This window comes from Cryptomeria japonica, chromosome 8, assembly GCF_030272615.1.
Source record: "Cryptomeria japonica chromosome 8, Sugi_1.0, whole genome shotgun sequence".
NCBI lineage: Eukaryota > Viridiplantae > Streptophyta > Pinopsida > Cupressales > Cupressaceae > Cryptomeria > Cryptomeria japonica.
The window spans coordinates 473,640,269-473,649,916 of NC_081412.1; positions in this window are offsets into that span (position 1 = coordinate 473,640,269).

Below are 9,648 nucleotides of genomic sequence, written 5' to 3' on the forward strand. Positions count from 1 at the left end.
GCACAAGGAGGTGGTTGTTTAGTGGTATTTTTGGTTTATCATTAGATCTTGTATCTGATGTATTTGGTTCCTTCTTGATTGGGACTATGTTATTTCCTTTATGCTTCTTGTTCCTATACTCTCTTGTATATTTCTTATTATATTAATATAATTAGAGGCTTAATCTCCCTTTATTAAAAAAAAAAAAAAGAATATTTCAAACTCCACTTTAGATAGTTTGACAATTTTTAATTATGAGAATCCTCATGGTTTGTAAGATATATAAACTAAAAAAAGAACTTTAGAAAATTCTTGCTAGAAAATATTTAAATTCAATTATGATTTTTTAGATTAAGTTCATTTATTGGTTCTTTTAGCTTAGCTTCCATTGAGCTTATTTAAGCTCCTCATGATTTTAATTTAGTTCTCCTCAATTTAGCATAGGGCATCTTTGTGCTTTTTATGAAGCACATCATTAAGCACTTTAATTTTATTTTATAGTCTTTACTTTTGAATAATATAACATTATTTTGCGTTTCTCTCATTTGTGGAAGCGTTGTTCATTTATTGTTTGAAATTGCAGGTTCTTGTGTTGCAAAATTCAACACGGTATCAAAGAATTTTTTTTTGAAATACTCTTCTCAAGATTTTGAGGGTTTCTTTTCTCAAAAGAATTCTAGGGTCACAAATTTTCCTTTTTTATGTAGATTCAAAAGTAGGAATGTTATTCAAGGTGAGTTCTAGAGGTTAGCAAAATTTTTGGTCCCATTGGGGTGAAATGGACCGCACCATCATGTCTACAACATAGAAAAACCTAAGGATCCATATAGTTGTACAATATATACATAGGGATCGACCAAACTCAAGGTGCAAGTGTAAAAAATAGTGTAGGTGAATTGGTTTATAAACTAAAATTAAAGGGGTGATTTCCTTTTAAAAGGCAATTTTTTTTAACAAAGGGAGGGAATTTATTTTTAGGCACCATCTTATCTTGTACACTTGTGCATGCAGATGATACATGTTTTGTGGCAACCAACTATCAATATTTGGCGATTAAATTTTTTAATAAAAGGGTTAGTGTCAAATCTAGTTGGAAACTCAATTTTGATACCCTCCAAAATCAGCAATGCCTTCTCTTTCAAGAGCTAGACCTCCCATTGATGTTGCCTCCTTTTTAGAGCATCTAGCTTCAAGAAAATGCATTGGTTTTTTATTGGACTAGAAACTATTCCTCTTCTAGCTGGAGACTACCCTGTTTGGTTGCACCCACCCCTTTTGGCAAGTGTTAAATAAAATATAGGCATATTTTTTTTACTTATGGCACTTGCCATTTAGACAAAATTGACTATTTTTAGCTACGTGTTGGTATGTGGCAACTAATGATGCAACTACTATACACTCATTGGACAGAGGAGTCAGCCTGAAGGGCCCCCATAATGGGGAGAATTGATCCCCCCAAAATTTTATCCTACATGTACAAGAATACAAGAATATGAGGAGTACAATAGTACAAGTACAAGGAAAAGATTAAGAGAATATTATTTTAGGGTTAGGGTTAATTTTGTTGACCAACTTTGTAGGTTGCCCTAAAAATTGCATGTTATAAGCGGCTAGAATGAAAAAGGCATTGTAATGGTATTGTGATGTTTTACTAGATAATGAGAAAAGATTGGACGATTGTGTTATGTGAATGTAGCCCGTATTGGGTGGACCATTTTAAAACTCAATGTTATTTATGTTGTGTATTTTTCTCCGTCTTTGCGTATATGAATCTTCATATAATTATTAATTTATGTTTTTCCTAGATCTGCCTAAACTATAACAATTGGTATTAGAGTCATGCATTTTTTTAAATTGGCAAGGACTTTCAAATTTGAGTGGGAGAGATGGAAGAAACCAAATTCAAGGTTGAGAAGTTCAACAACTAGAATTATCACTTATGGAAAATGTAGATGGAGGATTACTTGTATCAAAAGGATCTGTGGTGGCCATTGGAAGGAAAGACAAAGAAACTGACCACGATGTCAGATAAAGATTGGGATATTCTAGACAGAAAGACACTAGGGACCATTTGGTTGTGCTTTGCAGCATTTGTAGCATTCAATATTTCCAAATCAACAATGACTCAAACCTTGAGCCAAACACTGGCTAAATTGTATGAGGAATCCTTAGCTTCAAATAAGGTATTTCTGTTGAATCATTTATTTAATATGAAAATGAGTGAAGAAGGATATGTAGCAGATCATTTAATTGAGTTTAATACAGTTACTAGCTAATTGTCTTCTATAAAATTTAACTTTGACAAAGAGGTTAGGGCTCTCTTAATTTTATGTTCTTTGCCAGAAAATTGGAATAGCTTGGTTATGGCTGTAATTTACTATATCTCTGGTACAAACACTTTGAAATTTAATGATGTTGTTGGTGTTATCCTAAGTGAGGAAATGCGATGGAAAAGTATAGGTGAGACTTAAACATCACCAAGTACTATTTTGAATGTAGAGAATAGGGGAAGATCAAAGAATAGTTTACAAGTAATAGTTTACAAGATGCCTTAATTCTATGTTTAGATAATGTTAATTATTCTTGGGTAATATATTTAGAGGTTTCATTTCATGCCACAACCCATAGATTTTTTCTTTCTAGATTATGTTCAAGGTGATTTTGGACAGGTATACTTTGGTGATGATGAGCCCTGCCAGATTGTTTGAAAATGCAAGATAAAAATCAAGTCGTAGAATGGAAATAACTGGCTGTTGAAGGAGGTAAGGCATGTCCCTAATTTAAGAAGAAATTTAATTTCTCCAAGACAACTAGGAAGTGAAGGTTGCATAGTTACTTTTACAGACAATATTTGGAAGGTCACTAAAGGTGCATTAGTAGTAGCTAAAGGTGTAAAGGTAGGCACATAGTATTTGTGTACTAGTAATACTTATTCTGCCTTAGTTGATACAAAAAAATTAATTCTAGGGACAACTACAATAGATATTGCAAAAATATATATAAAATTGTGGCACCATAGTCTTGGGCACATTGGTGAGAAAGGGATGAAAATCCTTCACTCTATATTTGCCAGGATTGAAGTAGATTGATTTAGAGTTCTATGAAAACCGTGTTTATGGTAAATAGAAGAGAGTTAAATTTCTCAAGGTTGGGAAAGAGAAGAAGAGTGAGAAGTTAGAGCTTGTGCATTTAGATGCATGGGGATCAGCTCAGGTATCATCTCTTGGTGGCTCTTGTTATTATGTTATTTTTATAGATGATGCAACTAGGGAAACATGGGCGTATTTCCTAAAAGAGAAATAAGATGCTTTTGAAACTTTTAAGAAATTGAAAGCTTTGGTTGAGAATTAGATAGGAAAAAAGTTGAAGTGTCTCAGATTTAATAATGAAGTGATTATTGGAGAAAATTATTTGTGGATTATTGTTCTTACAATGAAATCCGAAGGTAGAAGATGGTTCTAGGAACCCCACAAGAAATTGTGTTTGAGAGAATGAAGAGGACCATCATGGAGAATGAGATTTCATGCTATACTACCCCTACATTTATGGGCAGATGTTGTACATATTATTGTTTATTTGATAAATAGAGGACCTTCAAATCCTTTGGATGGTGGCATTCAAGAGGAGTTATGGACTTTTAAAAAGGTAAATTATTCTTTTATGAAAACCTTTGGTTTTGACGCTTTTGTCCATATTGAAAAATAGAACAAAACCAAGCTTGATGATAAATCTAAAAAAGTATACCTTCATTGGATATGGAATGGATGACTTTGGTTATTGATTATGAGATTTTCAAAATCACAAAATATGTAGAAATAGAGATGTTATAATCAATGAGAAGGTCATGTATAAAGAACATATGTAGGAATAGAAGTATGAATGGGTCCAAAAGGAATATGTGGTGCTAGATGAGATTCTTGAGAATAAAATGCTATTGCTAACTAATACTCAGCAACAAAAAAATATCCCATAGACTCCTACAAGTGTTAGAAGACGTTCTACAAGGTTAAGTGGTCCTCCTGAAATATTTTCTCCATCTTTGTATTTTATTTTATTAACTAATTCTAGTGAACTTGAATGATATAAAGAAGCAATGCAGGTGGATGCCAAATAGTAGTGGGAGCTAGGCATGAAAGAGAAAATGGATTCCTTGTTGCAAAATTAGACATGGGACTTAGTCCCATTACCTGTAGGAAAAAGAGCCTTGCCAAATAAATGGGTTTATAGGATGAAAGGGGAGGATGGAGGATAAAATAGATATAAGGCTAGACTCATGGTAAAAGGATTTGCACAGAAAAAGGATATAGATTTTGATGAAATATTTTCTCCAATTGTAAAAATGACTTTAGTTAGAGTTGTTCTAGATCTTGTGGATGCAATAGGCTTGCTCTTGAACAACTAGATGTTAAAACAACCTTTTTACATGGGGATTCGGAGGAGGAAATCTACATGCAACAACCATATGGACATGAGATCAAAGGTAAGAAGGAATTAGCGTGCAAGTTGAAGAAGAGTCTGTATGGCCTAAAACAAGCACTCCGAAAATGATATTTGAAATTTTATAGTTTCATGGTTGAATAATGTTATTACAGATGTCATTTTGATAATAGTGTTTATTTTAAGAGATTAGATAATTGCTGTTATATTATCTTGTTACTTTATGTTGATGACATGCTTGTTGTTGGGTCTAACATGCAACATATAAATGAACTTAAACAAAAAATATCAAAGTCTTTTTCTATCAAGGATTTGGGTGCAGCCAAGAAAATCCTTTGTATGAGGATTTCATGAGATAGGAAAAATAGAACATTTTGTTACAAAGTGAATATATAAAGAAGGTGTTGGAAATATTTAACATGCAAAATGCAAAAGTAGTTGGTACACTTTTGGCTAGTCATTTCAAATTGACTATTTAAAGAGACGTCTCCAAAGACATAGGAAGAGGTAAATAAAATGTTGAACATTTTGTATTCATCACCTATTGGAAGTGTTATGTATGTTATGGTATGCAAATGGCCAAATATTTCACATATAATGGGAGTTGTGAGTAGGTATATGTGCAATCTAGGAATGGACCATTAGAATGTTGTCAAATGGATTCTCAATCAAGTCAAGATCAAGATCCTGAAACCTTATCATTCCATCCAATTGTTGACCGAGAGTCCATCCTCCATCCATCCAAATAACCTTTATATAATTCCTATCCATCCATGCATTCATTTCCCTGTACAAAGAATTTGGATGCCAATCATAAAATTCATATGTCTAGCAATCCACATGTATTCAAGGATCAACATGTACAGTCTAATCGACATGTCAAAACAAAGAAAAAATATGATCCAAAAAGAAAAACAAAAATTCAAAAGACCACAAAGGCTCGCTGAGAAAAAGAAAGAAAACTCAAAAGATATATGGGTTCCTAAATCCCTTGTGCAAGCAATGTGTTCCAAGGGACCAAAAAATAATGAAAAATAAAAAACCATGTGGGTTCCCAAGTGGCTCCTTGAAGAACAAAAGCCTATAGAAGCATAAAACTTGGCATCCAAGATTTCTATTCCTCCATCCAAACCTTCCAAATCTATTCCTCCATCACTTCCCTCATCCATTTTTGGTCCTTATGTACCAAAATCCCTAGCTATTCCTCCATCCAAATCTCAAAATTTGAGATCCACTTTTCCTACATTAGCCCATCACCCCTCAAGGTGTATGCCAATTCTGATCTTTCTAGCATTTACATCCCCTCAATCCCAATTCTTCGAATACCCTATCCTTTATCCAACACCTCTTTTCCATCCTATCCAATCCTTGGCCTAAATCCTTAGTTCCATCTCATTTTCATGTCATTATCCTACCAACATATTTGAGCATAAATTTAATAGTCATGTTCCAATTATCAAGGATACTAACTAAACAATGAGATGCTTGAGTCCTCCTTCCATCCCCTATCATGTGTCCATTTTATGCTAAAAAGTCAAAAATAAAAATAAAAAAGGAAAAAAGTGAAAAAATGAAAAATGTGAAAAATAGTAAAGAAAAATAATTCATCCACTGGTGAAAACTTGGTAAACAAGCACCTTGGGAAAGTACCATGATTAAAACCTAGCAAACATGCGTCATGTATAATCCATAAACATTTTGCATACCATACTTTGGGGCAGGTTTCATTTATACTATCCTATCATATCCTATTGGCTTGCACTATCCTATCACCCTTCATTATCATATTGACCTTCATTATCTTTTCACCCTTCATTATCCTATCATACCCTATCATACTCCTCCATTATCCTATCGTCCCTCATGTCCATATTTCATTTTCCACCTTTGATCTTGACAAGGATGAGTATCTTCACGACCGTCATGCTTCCTATTCCCGACTTTTAGTCGATCACAACTTTTGGTCTTTATCCATTTGCTTATTACATCCTTTTATCCATATTCCTTGGCTTACTGCAATGTTCTGTCACTATCCCTTATCTTATCAAAACCTTCAGTCCATATCCCTTATCGATTTTTGATCTTTCCTGTCCTATCCACATCCTATCACCATGCATACACTCCTTTCAGTCGCTTGATCTTGATCTGATATAAGCACATAAAAATGCAAACTTAGCTTCAAAATCCTCTTGACATGTCCCTCATGCCATTGCTTTACATTGTCATATCGAGTCTCTTGTCCCATTGCGCAATAGCCCTTGAAAATTGCATCTGTGTTGTCTCCATAGTAAATGGCCTCTATCTTCCCTCTATCCACTAACATTTCAACAAGCCTATTTATCCATCTATTATATTCATTGCCTTGCTAGACAGTGGAGGAAAAAATCCCAAAAAATCAAATAATGTCCTGAAAAAGTTCAAAAAAGTCAAATAATGAACAAAAAAATTCAAAAAAATTAAATAATGTCTTGAAAAATTCAAGAAAATTAAATAATGTCCAAAAAAATTCAAAAAAATCAAATAATGTCCTGAAAAAAATTCAAAAAAATCAAATAATGTCTTGAAAAAATTCAAAAAAATCAAATAGTGTCCTTAAAAAATCCCCAAAAATAAAATAATGTCCTGAAATAAATTAAAAAACAAATTGAAAAATGTCTTGAAAAAATACAATTTTTTTTTTTCTTCATAAACCCTAAAAATTGGAAAACATTGAAACCCAAAAATAATTGCGTTTGTTTCATTTCGATAATAAACTATCCCTTTTGTACATAGACATACATTTGAGTAGACATCAAACAGAAACACAATAAATATTGCACTTAAACAAAATCACGTATCAACAGATGAACTGTTCAATCAACCAAGCATTCAAACTGATCTAAGTTGTCATATCAATCGAATAACATCAACATTATCATCGGTCCTTTGTCAACATTATCATGGTCTTATATGGGGTATTGCATTCCCTGAAACTAGACATCATGATCGTCCTTTATCACAACACTACCACTTTGGCAACAAAGATCAGAATGTCTATTTTGACTTGTTTGAATTGGTAAGTTTTATATTTTATTGATTTATCTTGGATCATGTTCCTATGTTGCTCAATGATGTCACTGAGTGATTTAGAGTGGTCGGGATGGTTCATTATCATTTTTGGTTTCTGTTTGTTGTTTGCAGAGTGTTTTGTACCATTCTGGGGCATGTATGTCTTAGGATGTTGTGACTCATTCCTTATCTGCAATGTGTGTTTTATGCAAAGGGATTGCATTATCGCCCTGGCCTTCATTGCCATGGTGTGCCACATCCATTTTTCCATATCAAATAAAGGTTTTCACCTACTACTATGCATTAGTGAAAGCAAGTTCTTCTTCACCTCTAACTCTTCTTTTCTTAATTTCCCCTTACTAGCATTTCTTCTGTCAGTCATGTCAATCGATTTGGTCTAGTACTCTGATTCACCAAAAATATTTGCATCCTGCATTCATTTGTTAGTACATTTGCATATCATAATCCTTTATTGCATCACAAAATCACTAAAATAAAGCATTTTGCATAACATTATTTATTGCATATCATATAAGAGCAAAAATACAAAAACAAGTGCATTGTTAATTCATTGCATCGCATGAAATGTACATAAAGCATCCATACATGGCATCATATAGACAATAAATTCACACCATAACATAGTTGCATATCATATATATCATCAAAAGTGTCAGAGTATAAAACTAGACTGTCTGAGTTTGGTATGGCTCACAAGCTAAGTACAAATCCAAGTATGTCTAAATCATACTAAGTAACTATGTCCCTATCATTGTGCGGTCCCTCTGTCCTCGTCATGTTTGTCTTGTCTTAAGGATGGATCTCCTCTTATCCATGGTCCATGGTTTGGCGTATCTGTCCAACAATGGGGCATTACTTTGTTATTTTTTAGGGTTTCATCCTAAGGGCTGTATTTACTTGTTTCACATACAAATTGGGCACATTCATGTCTTATTTTATCCCCTTTAGGTCTCCTTTTCCCTAGGATTCCATTGGTTTCATTGACAAGTTTTTCCTCTTGTGCGACTCGCTCAAAACCTATCTTTAGGCACTTATGTACTTGTGTAGCCTCAACCTGCACTTGTGCCTCATGGACCTGTGCTTGTGCATAACACACAAGTGTGGATCCATCTCTCACAAGTGCAGATTCATCCTACATAGGCACAATTCTTCTGTCTATGCTTCGAAACATCCCTTGCAATGTCATAAAAGTGCCTGCTATTGACCAAAAGTAAAACATGGGTTTTTCAGGCCCTTCCCCATCCTCTTCTATTATCTGATCATCTATAGGTATGTGTACATTTCCCAAGGTAGTCCTCCATTGGAATGATTGCCATCTTTCTATAATATCTTTTGTAATTCTTGTATCTTGTGCATCCGGTCTCCAATTTGTTTTCCATTTGCACCAGTGGCTTTGTCTTGTCATTGTCGATCAATTGGCATCTTTTCTAGATTTTTTTGGACAATTCCTTGAGGGGGTATATATCATACATATATCCTTGTCATCGTCTAGGGCATATATCTTATTTGTTCTTTGAAACAATGCTCAAAATTGTATTGTCTCAAAGAGGGGAAAAACGGAGGCATCTGAAAATGGTCAACACTTGCGGCACTATAATTTAACATATCTGCGTTACCTTCTTTAGAGTTTTGCACATCTTATTAGCATTTCTTCTATGGCACACACTTGATCTTTATCATTTGTTGACATCTTTGTCATTCTTCTGTGCTTCTGTCCTCTTCAATTATCTTTTTTTCATTTATCAATTAGGTCTTATCAATATCATTTTCAAATTGCAATCTTTGGTCGTAATCAATTTGTCATATCAATTGGATATCAGATTTGTTATCAATATTTATCATTGTCAATAATCTTGTCATGTTAATTGGACATCGTCAACCCTTATTGTTGTCAAATTAGGGTTTTGTCCTTGATGTTTGTCATCTTCAATCAATCGTTGATAAATTATCATCCTTTTTTAATCTTCATTCTGGATCATCTTATGTCATCAATTCGTCAATTCCTTGTCAATTGGGATCAATTTGTCATTGGTCTTTGTTAATCTTAGTATCATGTCAACCTTCATCAAGTTGAACTTTTATCAAACTTTGATCGATTTATCATTGATCTTGATCAATAATCATTTCTCGTCAATTTGGACCGATCAGTCATTGGTCCTTGTC